This window comes from Mugil cephalus, chromosome 9 (assembly GCF_022458985.1).
Source record: "Mugil cephalus isolate CIBA_MC_2020 chromosome 9, CIBA_Mcephalus_1.1, whole genome shotgun sequence".
Lineage (NCBI taxonomy): Eukaryota > Metazoa > Chordata > Actinopteri > Mugiliformes > Mugilidae > Mugil > Mugil cephalus.
In genome coordinates this window covers 3,506,332-3,527,194 of record NC_061778.1, presented here as the reverse complement: position 1 = coordinate 3,527,194, position 20,863 = coordinate 3,506,332, and the positions used below count along the sequence as shown (strand labels likewise).

General features: G+C 40.9%; 1 protein-coding gene across 1 annotated transcript in view; it reads left to right on the top strand.

Annotated features, from left to right (window-relative positions):
* Positions 1–20,863, top strand: part of gpr4 (G protein-coupled receptor 4) — a 48,006-nt gene that overhangs the window by 20,152 nt on the left and 6,991 nt on the right. The window lies entirely within an intron of this gene.

Genomic DNA, 20,863 nt, shown 5'->3' with positions numbered 1-20,863 from the left:
CGTTGAAGACCTCTAGATGGTAGATTCTTTTGCATGCTTCTCTCTCCTCATGCTTACAGTGCAGTTCTCCTGTTTATTCAGATTTGATGCATTGCTTCCCGTGCACCACAGGGTTTTCTCCCAGAAAGCTGCTGAAACATGTCGTCAGCTCAAGAAAAAGCTCTAGTTGGAATCACTGGATTCACTGATTGATTTTATCTGTCTTTGTGGCTTAAGGAAGAGTTAAAGGAACGCGTAAAATTCATGAGTTCTCCACCAGGTGCAGACAGAATAAATGAGCAGAATGGACGTTTTGCACCAGTCATAAGCTGTTTTTATGAGGCACTCTGCTGCCCTATACTTCTCTAGACGTTACCCGGAGGCGCTGCATGTGAGAGAGCAAATGTCTCACAGACTTTAAACGGACAACTCCCTAGTGCAAAGTCTGAATAATGTCCGGCCGAGCCCATGTTCGTGTGTGAGAATTCAGCAAGTGTGAATTTACTAAAAATAAAATTCGGAAATGCAAAATAGATTCTGTTTACCGTGTCTATGTTTGTCTATGTACCCTGGTTCCTCATATAGGGGCGTTAAGTTGTAGGTGTGTGGGGGCTTGATTGCTTGCTAGATGCTACTTGGTGTAAAAACATGAAAGCATCATTTCAGTGGATTCATTTTACAGACGATCACGTAACAAAAGTGGACGAGGTACAAAACCTCATCAAATTTCAGTTGAAACTTTATTTATGATTATTAACTTTTCTGGTTTAATGAGACGCGCACATTCTATTAATAGTAACGAGCTATGACTTCGCTAATTAGCAAGTTCTCAAATGAGGATGTTGGGACTTCATTATTTGCAATTCTGATTTTTGCACAGCGACGTTCACACACGAGAATTAACAGTTTTAGATTTTGTTACCTCATCATTATAATATTGATATAATATTTATATTACGAGGACATAATTTATTCCAAAAACTATTTCCTGTCCAAAGACGATGTTCTTAGGTCTTTCTAATCCCAAATAAAGAGAAATGGAGAAATTAATGACTGAAAACCAAACAACAGCTCAGGTCTTGTTGTTGTTTTTAAGTTTTAGGATTTAATTGGAATATTTTGGTTACAGTTTCTTTAATTGTTTGAAAAAATGTTCAGATGCTGTCTCAGCTTTCAAACTAGTCTGTCACATCTTCTTCACCGCAACTTTATATTTTCTCTTTATATCATATTCTCTTGGCTTCTTCTTCTCTAAGGCAGCGACCACTTTGCCGTTTGAAGATATTTTTATACCTCTGCCAGCTAAGGCTGCAGGCATTATGTTTCTGGGCACGTCAAATTTCAACAAACGTCGACTCAGAGAAGAACTGGTCAGAATTTTACGGGAAGGATTAGAAGCTGTTGATTCACTCTGACGTCATTGTGTTAATTTTACTGACTTCCTTCCTAGTCTCTACTACACTACTTTTTAAACATGTGGGACAGGCTGATGAGACAGTTTGGAGACACACAGCTCCTTGTGGACAACTTTGAAATCCCTAGTTCTCTGGTTTGGGCAGTTTTGAGAGTGAAGCAACTCAGATCCAGTTAAAAAGCTTCACATGAAAAAAGACAGAGCAATTTAGCATATGCATGAAGAGATGTTCTTGACTGAGCCTCATTGTTTGTGGGTCTAAATAGGTTGAGATCTACTGCCTTTTTTTATTGAAATGTATGTAGTTTAATGACTCATTTTACTCTGAAATGAAAGCATGGATGGAATCAATATATAACCCAAAATATATTCTAAACTCATCACAGTAACCATCTCTGGCTGATTTAACATGTGAACACACTTGTGACATTCTTTCTTTCTAAAATGGAAATCAAATACTTATATTTTTCAGAGAGTTCTTCCCAATTTAGTTGCAGAAGTTCCCAGAAATGTGTGTCACTTGTAGGGAGCTTGGCTTTCACTCTTCTGTCCAGTTCATCACAAAGGAATGAGAAAAAAAAACCTACCCCCTCTAATTTTTTTCTCATGGATCCGTACAAACCAGCCCCATGGGGTTAAAGTCTAGAGACTGGGTCATGGTCCACTCCATGTCTTCAAGCTTTCCATCTAGTTTTATCCTGAGGTAGTTCTGGTAGAACTTGGACTAAAGTTTTGGGTCATTATCTCGTGGTGGGAGAAGCTGTGACCAAATATGCCAGAGGAAACTCAGTGCCATAGGGACGCCTTTCTGGGACCAGTGCTGCTCGATATGACGCACGCTGTGCAGCAGTTTCCTGCTGAGCTTTCATGTAGACATGTGTAACAGACATGTTCTGGTCTCAGCTGACGACACTGACTGACTGCTGCTCTGTGCTGACTCACGCCCTGCAGCGACGTCGCAGTCAAACGCCGTAGTGGTGTGTTTTACTCCAAATATATAACAGAAACTGACTACCTTGCTAGAGACTGAGCCGTTCTAATAATACAGTCTGGTTTGTTTGGTCCAGATATACCCAATTATCTTAACTGTAATCTCATCTGAAGTCACCATCTGCTGTGACTCACCTGTAAAAGGATCAGGCCGCTGATGGATCGGTGTAATAACTGTGACCCGGGGCAGAAGACGCCACACTGCTGGTGACAGCTGTTTGTCAGCACTTCCTGTAGCCGAGGTTTTAAGCGAGGTGATGGAGTGTATAATATCATCATCGTCTTTGTCAGTCTGATTAAAAAACTGCTGGAAAGTTATTTTAAGGATCACAGCCGGGGCTCTATGACACATTGTCGTAATTTAGAGGCAGATTTTTCGCAGAAGAAAACTGCTCAGTGGAGGCGTGTTGTAGCAGTTCAGCAGTTCCCATCCGATCACTTTCTAAAGTCACACGAGGCGGGGACTGGAGGATGACAGAGCGGCTTCATTAGTCCCAGTATTACAATGTTTACAGCATTAGTGCAAGTGGTACTTGATGTTAAGTATTGTTTGCTCCAGTGATAGTGGATAGTTTTTTCCACTGATGAAACTGCTGCAGACTTTGCTATTTCACCAATGCACAAGCAGTCGTCCAACCTGAGGGACCAGATCGGTTGATTGTGTTCAACAGCAGGAAATAGATGGAACGACAGATAAGCCACAACATTAAAACCACCACATTAATATTGAGCGTCTCGTGAGAATTCAGTGTTCTGCTGGGAAACTACATGTAGCACCCACCTAGACCAGACCAGAAGGTCCCTGTCTGGTCGCTGATGAGTCTCAACTGTTTCGGAGGCACAAGGGAGACCTACACAATATTAGGTGGTTTTAATGTTGTGGTGCCAAACCAGCAGATAGTGGTTTCTGGTGGTAGAAGTCTAGTGTTTTATTAGAGCGGCCGTCCAATAACCAAAAGGTCGGAGCAGCAGCTGTGACTACCGAGGCAGTTTACCACCAGCACCAGCACCACCATGCTGTGACTGTGTGAGCGAGTGAATAATATATCCAGCATAAAGCAGCTTTGAGTGTCTATGATAAAGCGCTATATAAAACCGGTGCATTATTATTATTATTATTATTATTATAACTCATCCATCCACCTTAACCTCCTCCGTGTGCAGGATTTGTGGCTCTGTAACTACATCACCTGCTTTCCTCCTTTGCTCTTGTGATAATTACCATGAAACTATGGGGTGTAATTAACTGCCGGCACAAACAACCTCTGGAGTGGCATTATATCTGGAGGCAATCTCCGTAATTTATTTAGCCGGAAGCCTGACGTGGCTGTAAATGTCCAAAAATTGAAAAAAAAAAAGTTTAACAGCGCGTGATAAGACTGTAGCTGCAGTCCTGCACCACCACCTCTGTGTAACATGAGCCCTGACTCTGTGACGGCTGGACTGCTTCCAGGTGACACAGCAGATATGATTATGCGTGTCACAGATGTCGTTTAGCCAAATGGGCTAACGCTTCGACTGAGGAAATATCTGTTAATCAGGCCTCAGGTCAGGAGCAGCAAACAGAACACACTGTGAGATGTGTTCAGGGGAAAATGATTTATTTGGAAAGAGAGAGGTGTTTGACTGAAATGTAATTTATTCATATCTATCTGCATATACCAGACAACAGATGCACAGGTTCTCAGAAAACAATTGCAGCTTACTTAATCTTTCTTTTGGGATATGCTGGATCAGTGGGTAGGTAATCACATCATTTCTTTGCTTTTGAACTTAACACCTCATTTAAATTGCATTGAGCTTGTCTCTCCTGCAGACTGAGTCTATTTGGCTACAGTCAGTCCAAACTGAGCAAAAACCCAAATGCATGACACCAAATGCATACTTTAAAAAGTAAATCAAACTAAACTTAAGTGTCCCAGAGTTTGGAGAAGAGATGAAGCCTGAAAAATATCCAAAAGAGACTGGAAACAAAGACACCAAACCTAAAAAGCTGAAACAACTGCAACGAGGTAAAGGTGAAAACAATGAGACACATGCACAGACAGAAAGTAAAATAAACCACGGTTCACAAACAGATAGTTTTTCAATGTTAAACAGGAAGTAAAACAGAAGGAAAAGCTGAAGTGACACAGCAGATATGACCGTGTACATCACAGATGTTTAGTCAAATGAGTTAATGCTTTGACTAACAAAGGAAATATCTAATAATCAGGCCTCAGGTTAGGAGCAGCAAACAGAAGTCACTGTGAGATGTGTTTGGGGAACAATGATATATTTGGAAAGAGGGAGGTGTTTGACTGAAATGTGCCTCGTAATTTATAAATATCAAATATCTTTTCAATATAAAACAGGAAACAGGAAGTAAATAACGGAAGGAAAACTGAAGTGACTTTAGAATTAGTATGTATTAGTCGTAGCATAAAGCTAATCATCTAGATCCTGTAGGATGACAGAAAGATGTTTCTGCTCTCTGAAATTCAATGAGCGACTTTCCAAGAGAGTACGGATGTTATTTTAGCTCCCACAACATTTTCATTGGGGTTGCATGTGTTTGCCTCAGCAGCTTCTCCCCCAGGCAAGGCAGCAGATTCGCTGGACCTTCTCAGATTGTTTCTCTTTCTCCCACTATCCCGGGTCCCTGGAGTAGTTTCTGAAGCGCACTGGATGTTAAGATTGTTGTTTGGAATGAGGCTTTAAATGATCCTGTCCACTCGCTGCTTTCCCCTGGAGTCCGTCTGTTGTTTGCCAGTTTAATATGACAGCAAAATATGGCTACAGCTCCACCTAAGAGCTTTCTGTGTTTATTGGTGCATTACATTTTTTATTGGGTTGTTTTTTTTGTTGTTGTTGTTGTTGTTTTAAGTGACAGTGCTTAGGGAAATTGCAATGAGAACAGTCTAGGCAGCGCCGAGTCCCACAAGCCCTGCAGGAAGAAAACAAAACACAGCATCAGCCATCTGGAGGCTGCTGAGCATGAAGGAAAAGTTACTTGTCCACTTCTGTGTACGGAGGTGGAACTCAACAAATAACAGCATTTGTCATAAATTAAATGTATTATTGTCCATGAAAACATTGCAATTATATGATGTTATTGTGATCATTGTGCAATCAGTAACCTTCACTCATGGAGAAGAAAGAAGAATGATGATCAGGGAGATTAGAAATTAACTGCTTAGCTCAGATAATTATATTAAAAAAAAAGGAACTGATGTGAGCACAGCTGGAATATTAAACCCTCTCACTGCACACGAAAAATATGTGCACACGCAGTCATTGTAAACCATCCACAATAAGCAAATCATTTTACTGTTTCTAAATATAGTTGAATTCTTTTGCAACCTGTTCGTGATGTTTGTTATTCTGTTGAAACCTGATACTGAAATTTATCCTCTATTTTTCTTAAAGGATGACATTCAGCTCGGCTGGGTGGGGAAGGTTTGCAATGACTCACTGAATATTCATTTGCATGAATTTTCTCCGACAAGCATAAATGCCCATTGTGAAACTCTACACTTCCCGTGTGCTACTGTGTGCACTTTATTTCCTTGTTCTTTGTGGATCATGCCAAGTGTAAACGAGACTCAGATTACCTCGTTGTTTGCTGACTGCAACGGTCCCTGTCGCCGTCATCCTGCTTATCTTCCTCGGTCTACCCTCATCAATCTTCATTTTTTCCCACTTTTCTTTTTTTACTTTCACCCTCCTCCTCCTTTTTCTCCTCTACCTTGTTCTCATTATAGACAACCGTCCTCGCTCCTCTCTCGGGCCCTCATCCTCTTTCTACATCCCGTTTTTCTCCTCAGCTCTGATTAATGAATATGACATATGCTCTCTTTTTAACTCAAGCTTCCTGTTTGTCTTCCTCTTTCTGTCGAGGACAGTTATCCTTCACTTGGTGTCTCTTCTTGTAGCATTGTTATGCAGCGGGTAACTCAGCTTTGGAATCTTTAGATTTGTTGCTTGTTGACTGCAAGAATTTGATTCCTGCAGCCGGATAAAGAAACGTCAAACATAGCGTCTGTGAAGCCTCTCAAACATCCTGCTCACGGTAATCCAACAGTACACGGTGATTAAAACCTGTTGTGGTCATCTCAAGCTTGTTCATGCATGCTCTACATCTGCACGCATAAATGCCTCTTCATTAACTTAACATGCAGAGCTCCGAGCTGGCAGTGAAGTGATCCCTCTTTAAGTGTGTTATCCATCTCCTCGTTAATTAAGGATGTGAGTAAGGCTACTTGTGTAAACTTCCCAACCTTTAATCCAAAACAAGAGTCCTGATCCCGTCCGAGAAGTGACTATTGGACAAAATGTCCCCACTTTGCTGAAATGTCCTCTCCATGTCCTGTACTGATACGTGACCTCACAACGTTGAAAAGCGTGCACACACAAACACACACAGTAAATACTGAGGTTAGTTTGACCCAGTCACAGTGTCTGCACTAGCTGATACAGTCACAACCCATTCAACAAACCTCCTCCTCTCCTCTCCTCTCCTCTCCTCTCCTCCTCTCCTCTCCTCTCCTCTCCTCTCCTCTCCTCCTTCCTCTCTCCCCTTTCTCCTCTCCTCTCCTCTCCTCTCCTCTCCTCTCCTCTCCTCTCCTCTCCTCTCCTCTCCTCTCCTCTCCTCTCCTCCTCCTCTCCTCTCCTCTCCTCTCCTCTCCTCTCCTCTCCTCTCCTCTCCTCTTCCCTCCTCTCCTCTCGCCCGGTTGTGTTTATTGTTGCGTGTCTGGATGACGCTGGGGCTTTTCCCACCACACTTATGGGAGCTGACACTGAACTGTCCTCCCTCCTGTTTATGTGTCATTGTGACAGTCGGGCCCCTCTGGGACAACAGCCTTAAAAACTCAGAGCCGTGAGGACGGGAGATGCAGCTTCAAGTGTTGTTGCAGATGCTTCTGCAATCACGAGGGCTCCTGAATAAATAAAATAAAAAAATAAAAAAATAACACGAGATCCTAGGCGTGTGTGACCCATTCGCTGTTCCTAGAAGTGCTGTTCATACTTTGCATGTATTCGCTGCTGTATCGCGCTATTTATTGCAGCTCAGTATTTCCATCACAGGCACCTTATCTTATCTGACCTCATCTCTTATCTTTGCTGCTGGGGTTAAAGATACAATGTGAAAGCCTGCTGTAAAGCTGTTAAATGTGTTTAACATAAGGTTGGCAAAAAGTGAATGTAGTCTAATGTGTGTGCGGCCGGATTCAAAACAGACGCCATATTTCCCATAAACTGGAGCTTCTGTATGTGCTGTATATTGTAGGTCTTGTGCTTCATAATTGTCACGCATATCTCATTACACACAGGACGGGGGCCATCAGGGTGGTCCACTACGGGCCGTGTGAAAATAGTGGTTAAAATATACCACAGAGAATCTTGTGTGATATGAAAAGTTGATGTTTTTTTTTGTTTTTTTTGCACAGAAAAGACCTTTGCTGTTTTTTCATCAAACATACACGAGTTGTTTCTTTCTCATCTGCGCCGTAGTTGTTTTAGTTTGACTACAAGGTAAAAGTTCGAAAGAGGAAATATCACATTTCTCAAACACGGCTGTAATAGAGAAACAGTGGACCACCCCTAAGAGTCTCTGGTAGTGGTCTATGTTGGGGATGTATATGAACAGTCAATTTACAGTTTTGATTATTAAAGGAATAAATTGCTAAATGTAGAAAAAATGCTGGTAATGCAAAAAAAAAGTTGCTTTTTTAGTCTTTCTGCATTTTAACAACACGAGAGCTGATAGTTTAGAAAATACATCTGCGCTCCACTGAATACTCTTCAAACCAGACAGAACCATTCTTGTTGCGAGGAAATCCAACTACATGGTTCACAGATGACGCATACGACTATGTGGCTGTATAAATAATGTAATTGTCCTATCAGATTTTCACAAGGAAATAATCAGCTCCCAGCGGAGTGAGTCCACATCAACTTTCCCAGAGAAAGCCTTTCTAGGTGGAAGAAGTTCTGCTTGGTCTCCAGGCTACTGTCCTCTGCATATTTGCTTCTTTTTTTTTTTTTTTTTTTTAGTGCTCCAATTCATCTGGTATTTGTGACATCAGGACACAGTAAACACCCAGACACAGACTACGACTTGGAAGATTTTATTAGTCCCATAAACTGGGAACATCTCTACTTTTACAGTGTTTTACTGCAGTGTTCATGGGGAGGGCTCAGGCACTGAGGGCACAGGCTGCACAAGATGCAGCATGATGCAAGCTAAACCCTAACATTAATCATTCCCTATTTAATTGAGATCATTAACCTGAGTAAAAATAGCAGCAGATAAAACTCTGAGCAATCCTCGTTAGTGGTGGCAGAATCTTCTCGCGTTTCACAGGGACAGACGTCCTGCTTCAAATGTATTAGATATGGTGCGGAGTAACTCAATGAACACAATAGTAGCAGCTGCAGTCCCCCGACAGTGTTTATATTGGAGCTGTTCAGTCGCAAGACTGCTGTGTTCACCGTCGGAAATGTTTTTACGTCCACTGAAGCTAAGGAGTGAATGAAAATAGCCTGTAAATCTAAGGTCCCTTTGGGTTGGAGTGAAGTATAGAAAACAAAAGTGGGACATGATTCAGTTTGAATGTGATTTGGTGGATAGAATAAAGCCTCCGCTGTGAACAGGCTGCTACTTCAAATGATCTTAGTCCATGAAATAAAAAGTGCCCACAGCACAACTCTTTTTCGTTTCTGTTTTTGTGTCTCCACAGAGCAGAGCAAAAAATAGATCCCGTTCAACTTCATTGGTGGCATGGCACCTTGGAGTACTTAATAATAATTCTGACAATAATAATAATAATAATTATGATTCAGTATTTTCCATTGTGTATCTCTACGCTTCACTTGTCTGGTCTGGATGTGATCATCCAGCTTGAGGCCTGATAAACAGAGAATAAACACTGAAGGGAATTTTACCCTCCAAACCATCTGAGCGTTGGGTGAGAGATGTGGAGGCAGCAGAATCCGTCTGTTGGTGTCTGGCTGCTGAAGCTAACAGCCACCTCCACACTCCTCCTCCATTAGTCAAACTGTCCCTGTTGTGCGCTGGCAGCTTATCCGTGAACCACAAGGAGCAGAACGGCACATTATCTCCTGAAAAGCTAATTTCGTGTCCCCTCTGCGCCGTCTCAGTGGTTCTGCAGCGCAGCAACTTTGGTTTTTCAGCTCAGTTCTGTTATATAGTTGTTAGTTCGACATAGAAGAAACATTTTTACCATGGATTTACACCAATCAGGCATAACATTATAACCACCTCCATAAGATTGGGGCCGATACAGATACTTGATCAGTTTGGAATCTAGTAAATTTGGAGGCCAGGTCAACACCTTGCTCTTCGTCTTCTTTTTGAATTGTTCCTAAAGTGTTGTTGTGTGTGTGTGTCATCAAGGAGTGCCATTGCTATGGGGTGGGGGTGTCTGGTCTGGTCTAGGTGGGTGCTACATGTCCATCCACATGAATGAATACCACCAGGTCCAAAGGTTCCCCAGCACAACACTGAATTGTCACAAGGTGGTCGATGTTATTTACTTCTCCTGTCAGTGGTAATAATGTTGTGGCTGATCTGTGTATTTTTCAAAGTAAGGTATGAACCTGCATATAGCATAAACTAATCTTTGTTTGACGTGTTCATGAGTGTAAAGCACTTGTGACTTGTTAGCCTAGTAGCATTATTGCCTAAGTCTTTTTGAGAAAATAAGAAAAAAAACACAGGTTTTAGCAGCGTATTGGTATTTATATTGATATTGTTACAGTCAAAACATTACTTTGGCAATTATGCTATGAGGCTAATGATATGTGTCTTTTGCATGGTACATAATTTGTTTTTGACACTAAAACTGACACAACATGATCAAACTTCACACATAAGAACGTAGGTTCATCATTTAAAATCTTACACCATAATAACATGTAAAATAAAGCATTTTTATATACAATATTTCGTTGATATTGTCAAATAACTATAATCAAAGGCCATTTTATTGTCACTGTCATCATATGAATACCAGATTTATCTAAAAGCATCTTCTCAGGACACAGGTTGTGACCCAGTTAAAAAATACTGGACACCTCTTGTAGTCACAGTAACAATCTCTGTGACAATACGGCTGGTCTAAATGTTTCTAAGTTGGGAATACAACGCTTCAGGAGTGACTCCCCATCTTTTGTTTCTGCACAAAAACCTCTTTCAGTTCTCAGATGTTTCCCAGTAGATCTTTCTCTTTCATCCTTTTGAAAAGATGCCTGTCGGTCTGATTGTAAGGCATGCTTGTAAATGGAGGTTGCCAGTTTGAGTCCCCAGAGGAGGACCTGGTGAAATCAACCTCACCGCCCTTATTATTAATAAAAAAAAAAGCCCTGAAATAACATTTTTTCCATGATGGAAAGTCTCTTCTGATCTCAGAGGAATGCTTCAATCATAGGTAAACATGTTTGAATAGGTTCCCATGAGGGAGTGGTGATGTAATGCTCTTTTCCAGCATTTTTTTAAAAGAAATATAGAATATAGATGAATAAAGAAGCGTTGACTGTAGGAGACCTGAAATACAGTGTTTTACAGAATGGGCAGTATTTGTATGTTATTAAGATTTATTGAGATGTACATTATCACATTATAAACCCATCAGCTACAAAATTAAAGGTCCCATATCATACTTTTTTTCAACAATTTCATATAAGTGTCAGAGGTCCAACATAATTGTTTTCAAAGTGTATTACCCCAAATTCAGCCTAAAAAGTTAAAAAGTTGCTCCAGTGAGCTCTACTGAAAACAGGCTGCTCCTGTGTCTGTACCTTTAAATGCTAATGAGCTGTGTCTGTCCACGCCTACTCCACGCCCCTCAGGGAGAGGATGCAGGTTTTGCTGGCGTTACTAATGTTGGTGAATTTATGACTATGGCCGGTAGAGACGCTGTCGTTCAACCTCACCGTTTTGAGAAAGTTCTCAGGACATTTCTTTCCATTTCTGAATAGTTAGTTGAAAATATTGTGTGTCTAAATATGTTAGGTTGTTTGTACGTGTTGTTACAGTTACTTCCATGTAGCTAATGCTAGCTTCCACTAACTGTAAGGATGATTGTTACAGTTCATTGATGCAGCCAACAGCAGACGTGCTTTGCTTGTACCTTTGGCATGTGTGTTTGCAAGGAGAAAAAATGTCACCCGCTTAGTAATTTTAGAGGGCGGGCTCATCTATCCGGGGGGCGGGTCATAGGCAGTATCCACTACTGGAGGGAGTGGTTATGGAAAAACCCTAAATCCGTCTGTTTGTGCACATATTCACTAAAAAGTGGAGCAAGAAAGTGAGGGAAGCGACAGAAGTTTTCACTTCTGGGGCCTCACACAGATAGTAGTGCTATAGAAGTAGTACTATAGTACTGTTAGAAAACCTTTAGAAAGTGAATTTTGCATAATCTGGGGCCTTTAAAACCAAGAGAAGTGAATAATATCAACCATCTTGTGACAATTCAATATTCTGCTGGGAAACTTTTTGACCTGGCACTCATTTTGAGATGATCCCCAGAGGCTCCTCCCCTCAGCCTTGGTGGTCATAATGTTATGACTGATAAGGGAAGTTAGAAAACTGCAGAAAATTGCATCTTGATTTAAATCAGGAAGTGGATGAACTGGGAAACCACCATCAATTCATGTGTAAAGTTTAAAGTGTTTGCAATTCTTTCTTTTCTTTTCTTTTTAAATTACAGCACATGACTGTAAACACAGAGCACTAGAAAGCCCTCATCTCATTGTTTGTGGACATTGTCACTGATTGTATAAGTAGTGGCCGTTTCTAATAAAAATAAACACTCTCCAGGTAGTGAATGGGAAAAAAAAGTATTTGTTATGACTTTTTAATGTTTCCATTTTATTTCATTGGTAAATCATCAATAGCGACATTATTCTGTGAAGTAATAAGGTGTATGAAAACACACAGCGTACAAAAGAAAAAACAAGATAATTATGAACTCCCTGAACCTGAGCGCAAGGCTGCTGTTGGGGAAACAAAAAAAAAAAAAAAAAAGTCATAATCTTTATAAATGATGGGAAGTTGGGGTCAGGAACACAGGAACATGGGTGGGCCGACACTGAGCGGGGCAAGGATCCATGTTGACCCTGCTGACCTGAGATGTCCGTTGGTCTTGTGACAACTTGGCTGCAGCTCAGACTCCTGTCCCTCGTTGTTTCTCACGGAGCTCCAAAGTGACTCTGAAAACTGCGACTTGAAGGGAGAGATTTTGTCACAGCTGTACACAGCTGTCAGATAAACATGAAAAAACATCACAGATAACTCATGTCAACATTTATTTATTATCAGACAGTTTACATTTAGACAAATACATCCAAGGAAATGTTTGAGTTGGAGTCAGCGGTTTGAGCGACTCACCTCCTCCTCCCCACTAGGTGGTGACGTCTGTCTTTTTAGTGGGTTTATACAGGACCCTTCACAGTTGACCTATCATGTCATAAAATAAAGAACTGGAGTCTAATATGGCAGACTGGCATTTCAAACAAAAATCAGATGGATTTCGTACGTAATCTGCGCGCTACTTCTGGTGCAAATAAGTTGGCGCTATCTCTCAGGTGGTTCTTCCAACGATGTCGGTACCAGAATAAAAGGAAAAGGAAGAGAGGTTAGCAGTAAGCCATTGTTATCGAGGCAGAGGTTTTTTCCTTTTATTCTTTAGATAAATCGATACAAGCTAAATTTTTATTTAATCTTTTTTTGAGGATAAAACTTCTCAAATCCTTTGGTGTCTAACGTACAAATAAATGGATTTGACTAAATGAATTGGAATTATTTTGTCATTGTATTTTTTGTGTATAAATTAACAGTTATAACTGAAAATCTTTATCGAGCTATCTCTTCCAAACATATTGAGAAAAATAAATTAAACTTATCTGACCCTAACCCAGCCGAATGGAGCCGAACGTATCGCTGACGTTATCTGCTCGCGCCGAGCATCCAGCGGTTATCTGCTCCCTGCACTGACTCTATTCACCTTCTTCTTCTGCGACCGTTTCTCTATGACGTTTTTGTTCTGGGGTCATACATCAGCACAGCGGCTGTGGAGCATGCGCACCCGCGTTGTCCAGTTAAAGTCTGATTAAGTCGTATACATGCCAGGGAAAATCCAAAAATCCAATCTCCTTATCTGAGAATTCAGATTTCAGTTGGAGTAACGTGTTCTTTAACTGGACAACTTAAGTTGTAATGAGCTACAAAGCTAAAATGGTAGAATAATGTGATCAACAGCGTTGAAAAATCAAACATCCTCTGAACTGAGCTGTTCAACACAAAAACAGATGTGACTCTCCTGGGACCTCGGCGTCTATTGTAAATGTTGAGCAGGAACCGGCTGCACTGTTGCTCAAAGCTGCTGCTGATAGTTTGAGATCTGAATGTAGGCAGTGAGATTACTGGATAATGTGTGGGTGTGGGTGCTGTTTTGTGAAGTACCAGAGGTGTGTTGACATGGTTGATGGTGTGGCATTACCGTCTTCCTGCTTCCACTGTTTGACCGTCAACAGGAGCGTTTGGCAAACAGCCACAAGGTTACTGGCAAAGACGCAGATACACTCACAGGTTTCTGCACCTCAGAATCCAAACATAGTCCCAGTTGAACACCTAAAATAAAACCTGAGGAGAACTCCATCCACAAAGAGAAATCAGGGGAAGAGACACAAGTCAAACGATAAGACAGATGTTAAAAAATATTTGGATAGTTTTACGACCAGAAGAAGAAGAAAATGGAATGGAAATGAAATGGTCTGCTCAGACTCTATTCAGCACGTCAACGTCAGCACGTCTCCAAACCTAAGCTGACATTTGGGCTTCTGTAATATTATTATCAGACTGAGATAAAGCCAGACTAATGGAAAGTAAACTATTGATAAAATGTACCAAAATCAACCTGAGTTAACCTTGAAACAGGTGGAAAAAGGAGCGCTCACATTCCTCAAATGTCTTCACTGTGAAGGTCGGAAACACACACTCACATGTTTGTACAGTTACATTACATTCCCCAGCCCCTAACCCTAACCACAACCTAATTATAACATTAACCTTAAAAACTAAGCCTTACCCTCAAACAGCCAAAATGTCCAATGGTGTAAAACTCAAACTGGTCCTCCCAAAGATAGCTGTATACACTCTATACACTCCCTTATACTTTCTTTTGATGCTCTCCTTCATGTAAAGATTAGTAATGCACATGGGGATTTTCAGAGTTTGCAAAAAAGGGATCAACTTTGCGGTTTTTAAACAAAGTTCCTGCAAGTTCATAGAAAGCTTTGTGATTGATTTCTCACATCAGAGCTTTTGGCTCAAACTACTGAACGCCTACAAAACAGAGCAGACCCAGTGGTCTCGAGAACAACGGGATGATTTTATCGGGAACATCTTAGCTCAGATGGATGGCCTAGTAAAAGAGAGCATGATGTGCTATACTTATGAAATGCCGTCCTTCAAGTATCTCTGACTGTTTAGTTTGACCGTCTTTCCTCTTGTTATCCTGTTTATTGTTAAGACTTAGCGTGGACAAGTTACACAGACAAAGACCATGAGAGCCAGAAGTGTGAACAATGACGAGGGAGTACTGTAGGGAAACGGCAAAATCCATCACATATGCAGCTCCACAACAGAGGTATTTGCTTCAAGTGCGTGGGCACGTAAATCTGTTTCTACATCACATTGTAAGGATTTTATTTCCTTTTTCGGGGACAGAAAGTCAAAACTCACTTAAACTCACACCCATCAGTTAAATCAGGAAAATCTAAGGTTTGGTTTGGGTTGGGTTCGACGGACGTCAGGGTTAGGTTAGGGGGTTAGTTTTAGGGTCACAAGTCCCAGTGGTGTCCTCTGAAGTGATGGAAACATGACCATGTGTGTGTGTGTGTGTGTGTTGCTGCCAACGTGCACGCCTGCCTTGACCTAATCTCCTCTGGCAGCAGATCAGACGTTGTTACCCCCGACGGGTTGAAAGAGGCCTTCATTGTGTACTCGCACACACATTCACATTGAAATTCCTAATTACTAATAAACCTCCTGAGATCTTTCCAGCTGTGAACTGTGGCCTCAAACATTCATTCACATCACATCTCTGCAGAGCTCTTTCTTTGAAGCACATTTTCATATCTTTTTACATAAGGATACAGAACATCTTGCGCAAATAAACACTTTAATAAATCCAAGGCTGCCCAATGGGACTCGTGGAAAAGGTAGAAAAAAATGAATAAATTGAAAGACAAAGAGTCAGTAAATAAGACCCATGTGTGAAAATTTACACATTTTTCAGATTTTACACCCTGGAAGCCAACCCTAAGCTGAGACACTACAGTCCGTCCACAGAAGATAACTTAATATAATAGGGACTGCTGTTTTAAATCACTAAACTGAAGGCGAAGCGTCGTCTGCAAATTTCCATATGCTTACAGAGAGCCCAATATTTGATCTGCTTCCATGAAACACACAGTCACCCTGAGGGTGTTGGTTTCTTGTGAACACTGCTGGCAGGAACTAAGCCTTCAAAGCACACACACACATGGTAGAACAGATGTGTAGGTTTAAATTAACTGAAGCATGAAGAAGCCCCTGTCCTGCAGCAAGGATCTGTATGGAGGCACCATGACAAGTCTGAAGATGATCCATGCCTTCAGTGTGGGTATACGTTCTGAGGGGTTGATTTCTATGGTGATGATAAAGCTTTGAGGCCATCGTAGGCAATGGTTGCAGTCAACGATCTCTGGCAGCAAATCTAACATATGAGTTTTGGAAACTATCTTAGAAGTACAGGGGAGTGCAATACAGTAATGGTTTTGATGATCGTGTGGAGAGGCTCTGGAGTTTCTCCTCTAAAGACTAACAAACGTTTTAGTTTACATTCACTGTTGCTCTCTGAAACTGCTGGCATAGAGACGCCAAGCCCCACTACAGGAGCTAGTCTGACAAAAAAATAGTGTGGTAGCCAGTAGTTTTAGTAGCAGCTTGATGTTAGGCAGCTTTTAGCCTGAAAGCAGAAGTACTTGCAGCAGAAAGTTGGTGTGGACTAGCTAGATTGTCCTATGCAAAGGTTTGACAGACTCATCAAACCATTTGAGATGACTTTATGCTGTGGGCAGAAGAGCATGAATAGATGTTACTTGTGCCAAGGTAAAACACATTTAGAAGTCCAGTCCAACTGAAAACCAACCAGCAGTCAGCTACCAGCTACCAACCAACAAGAAGACATCAGCTAACTAACTAGCATGACTTTCAACCACCAAGAGATTAGCTTAGCCACAGCCTTTACTGCTCTTCAACAAAATACAGGTCGCGTGCAGAGTTTGAAACTCGGCCCATAAGGTATCCAAACACAGATCTTTATTATTTCAGTTGTAAGGGATTGGTGGGGAGTGGAACATCAGAAACTTATTTGAATTGTTTTTGTTAACGACCAGAAACTGGAACGACTTATGTCTGGCTGTTGAGGGGAGGGGAGCGACTGTTTGTCTCTGTCCTCCTTCTCTACCCATTATCATTATCAGGACTTAAATTTCTTGGGGACAGAGGTTTGTAAATACAGAGCCCGATAATGGAGTCCAAATGTCATGCTGTAGCACTCATATTCTGATAAGAACTAAATCTGGTTACTCCAGGCTAACAAAGTCATAGTTTGATGTAAAAATAGTGAAGTACTGTATAGCTTTGTGTGAAACGACCAGTGGTTCGGCTCCTTAACCATCTATTTGAGGCTGGTCCCAGACTGGTGCAAAAAATAACAACACTGGTCAAGATCTATCTCTTTGCCATCTATTCTCAAATTATATCGAAACTTCAAGTTCAAGCAAAACGCTCACTGTTTGTCTTTTGCATAATTTATTATATGCATCGATGACAAGATATCAGTGGTTTTCTCCTCTGTGGGTTTGTTTCTGTCAATCAGTGGACTGATGCAAAACCGCTGTCAGGATTTGAGCCAACCCTGGCATCATAAGATAAATTATGCAAAAGACAAATAGTGAGTATTTTATGGAGACAATGCTAAGCCTAACCCTTCCCGTGGACCACCTTGGGTGAACAATGTACAGTAACAGCAGCAACAATGAGGCTAGAACCTGATACTAGTTTTATTTATTTGTTTCATGCAGAAGGCTCCGTCAGTCCAGGATTAAAACACTGCGTGCGTCTGTACAGTCACAGGTGGATGATAGTACACTGCCTGCAGAAAATCAATGGCAGGATTAAGAAACCTCCCAGAAAGACAAACATGTGCAGAGACCTGAGTGTGTTCGCATTGCATGCAAAGGCACCGTGATAAATATCTGTAATTGACAGAACAGACCACATTTCTGCTAACAGCGTGGACAAAGATAACACGCTACAACACTGGAGCAACCAAACCCATGTCAGTCTGGGACAGTTTTAATGCTTAGGTAAATGAGGACCGACAACATATCCTTAAGCCAGACACGATACTCCAGCCAGCTCCTGCGCCGTAGTCACACTTCAGTCCGATCTGGTTTTAACTTAGTCAGAAAGCATTTTGACGTGAGGCCAGAATTCTGCTTAGCCCTCCATGCTTCGCACGCTGAGAGCAGAGTTTAAGAAGCGATAAGGTTGGCCGGCAGCGGTTTGTCACTGGCATGTGGCACCGCTGTGTTATCTAATGAGGAATGTGAAAACTCGGCGTGGTGCTCAGTGGTGACAGATGTGATCGCAGCTCTTTGATTGTCAAGCGCGCGTGAAGGTCAGATCATTCCAGACTTCTCTATCTGTAGCTGAGAGTTGTTAAAAATATTGAATCAATTTATTTCCGTTCACCTTTTTTTTTTATCTATCTTCTTTACTCGTCTTTTAGTTTTGCTTCATTTTTATTTCCTTCCAACTTTTATCAAACTGATGTTTACTGTCACTACAAGCCCTGTTGCTTCTGCTACAGTATCTCTAGTACACTTCATGCGCAACTTCGAGCTGTAGGGTAAAATCTGAATCAGAATGCGTCATCCAGTTATTAAAATGTATGGTGGCCGCAAAGGGTCACAATGGTATTTGTCTTAACACTTACTGATTCTCAGCTGTATGTTTAATATCTCTTAATCTAAAACTGGACAACACAGTAACTATTCCTATTGGTCACGGGGAATGCACAAAAATAAAAGTAGAAAATAGTAAAGAAACTTAATTTTAATTTGACCTTTTAAAGACTGGTGAACTGAAGTGAACATTTTTTTTTTTTCACATCGATTTCCATCTGCAGCAATTGTGTATTTTAAATTAAAAATAATGTTCCTAAATTCAGTGTAATGTTCACTAATCGTAGCCAGACAGTAACAAATCAAGACGCTCTTTCAGTCCAGCTGCCCTCGTCTCAGCTATTTGTTTTTAGATATAGTCTACCATGCCCGGGAAGACTGAGAACCTTTACAGATGTAATGTCGCAAATCTAAGCCATATAAGCCAAACCAGAGCTGCACCAGAGCTGTTGAAGAGAGTTTCTTCACTTTGGAATCAACAACATCAAACCAAAAGCAAAAATAATGGTCCTTATATGGAAAAGGAATGAAGTCGTACTGGTCTGAGACACTGATGTCTTGTTTCGATGCGGAATCCTTCCAGTGCAAACAAAACCATTTTAGGGGATTTAATGCAAAACCAAGACATTTTTAATTCCAACATGACATGTACCATATGCATAAAGACCATCAAGCGAATTGACATCTTTGTGCCGCGGTGGAGATCACACATTACAGGAACTGTGGCTCAGCTGTGGTCCACCTTATCAGAACGGATGTTTACCAAACAGAGATTACTGGTGACATTTCTACCCTCAGCTCTGCACAGAATCTCTTCCCACACCATAACGTAAATGCCGTTATCTGACACTAAAGCTGTTTCCTTCACAAATCCTTAAACTGCAAGATGTTTTGCGGACGCTGCTGACGTTTCTTCCTGGACTTGTAACTCGTGCACTCGTGCATGTAATTTCTTCAGAAAGAAGCTAACCTGCTTCATGGGTACGAAGCCTTTTCTATCTAGAACCTTTCTTACGTACCAACCTCCAGTATTTGCAAGTTATGTCCTCAGGTCCAATTAGAGGTACGTTGATGTAGATCTCATGTTATTACACGTTCCTCCATTAGTGCCACATTGAATCAAATTGTGCACTGGATAAATACTGACTACCCAACAGTGTGGTGATACTGGCGATCCTGTGTCTTTTTCAAAATCTACTTCCATGAGAGAAATTCTCCTGATATGAACCATTCTGTTAATTGCATGAAGCCATAGTGCAGAGCGTGCACTCAGGATGCATGCAATCCACATTCGTAGAATCTTGGTTACGGTCATGACCACTGTTTCTCCATTGGCTCCTCCTTCCTCCTAGTTGCAGTAAGCTCTTCTCTCTCTGTTGATACAGTCTGAAAACACACATAAACACATCACTATTGATGTACCAGCATGGGAATAGAGTCACAGACCTTTATTGGCATTCTGTGAACTTGTTTACTATGGTTTAAAATGAAATGGATATTTATTTATTTACAGAAACTGAGTTTAACACCACCAGTCACAGCTGCCCAGGTAATGGTAAACTACTTTAGTAGTCTTTGGGTATTAAGAAAAGTGTTATATAAAACTGATGCATTATTATTATTATTATTATTATTATTATTATTATAACACATTCTCGTGCTGGGATAATTATTTGATGTTTACGTTTTTACCTTAATAAAAGCTGTTTTGTGATAAAATGTGTAAAAGTTCAGCACTACAGCTTTAAGATGAAAAATTTGAAAAAAACAAAAAAACAAATGCAGCCTCTGTTGCGTCATAGACTGAAACATTTCCCTGAACATCCAGTTCAAATTTACACATTTACTCCTTAGATCTGTCAGTCTAAGAGGAATGAAAATGAGATGAAATGTACATAAACTCTGCAGGACGCCAGTGTTTCAGTGATTCAAAGCACATGTGGACTCATATCAGTCATGTATAAAGCCATCTCATATATATATACTGTATATATATATATATTGAACCAATCCAAGATGTAAAAACAGATGTTGAGTTTAGGATGAAAGAGAAACAAAGAGGAGATCTCTCTCTGCTATAGCTGAATACTGAGGTTGTGTTTTTGTGAGAGCTTACATAATGCTTACCATACGTCCTGTGCTCCGTCTGCACATGATGCAAGATATCTACCTGAGCGGACGGAGTGTCAGCATGTTCTTTGTTATGATAAGTTAGAGCCTCTGTATGAATGTCAGCCAGATAAATTCCTGCTGCCTCGCTGTGCTTGTTCCCGCCTGTTCCACCTTTTCTTTCTGTCTCCATCAGCCCTGTGTGTATCATGCTTTGTCTTTTCATTTATCTATTTTCTGGACGTTCGACACAGCAGAATTGAAATATATTAGAAGACAAGGGTTTGATTGTATGTGCTGCGCTTGGGTTCATTCCAGATAGTTTGGAGACATTTCTTTACACCACAAGAC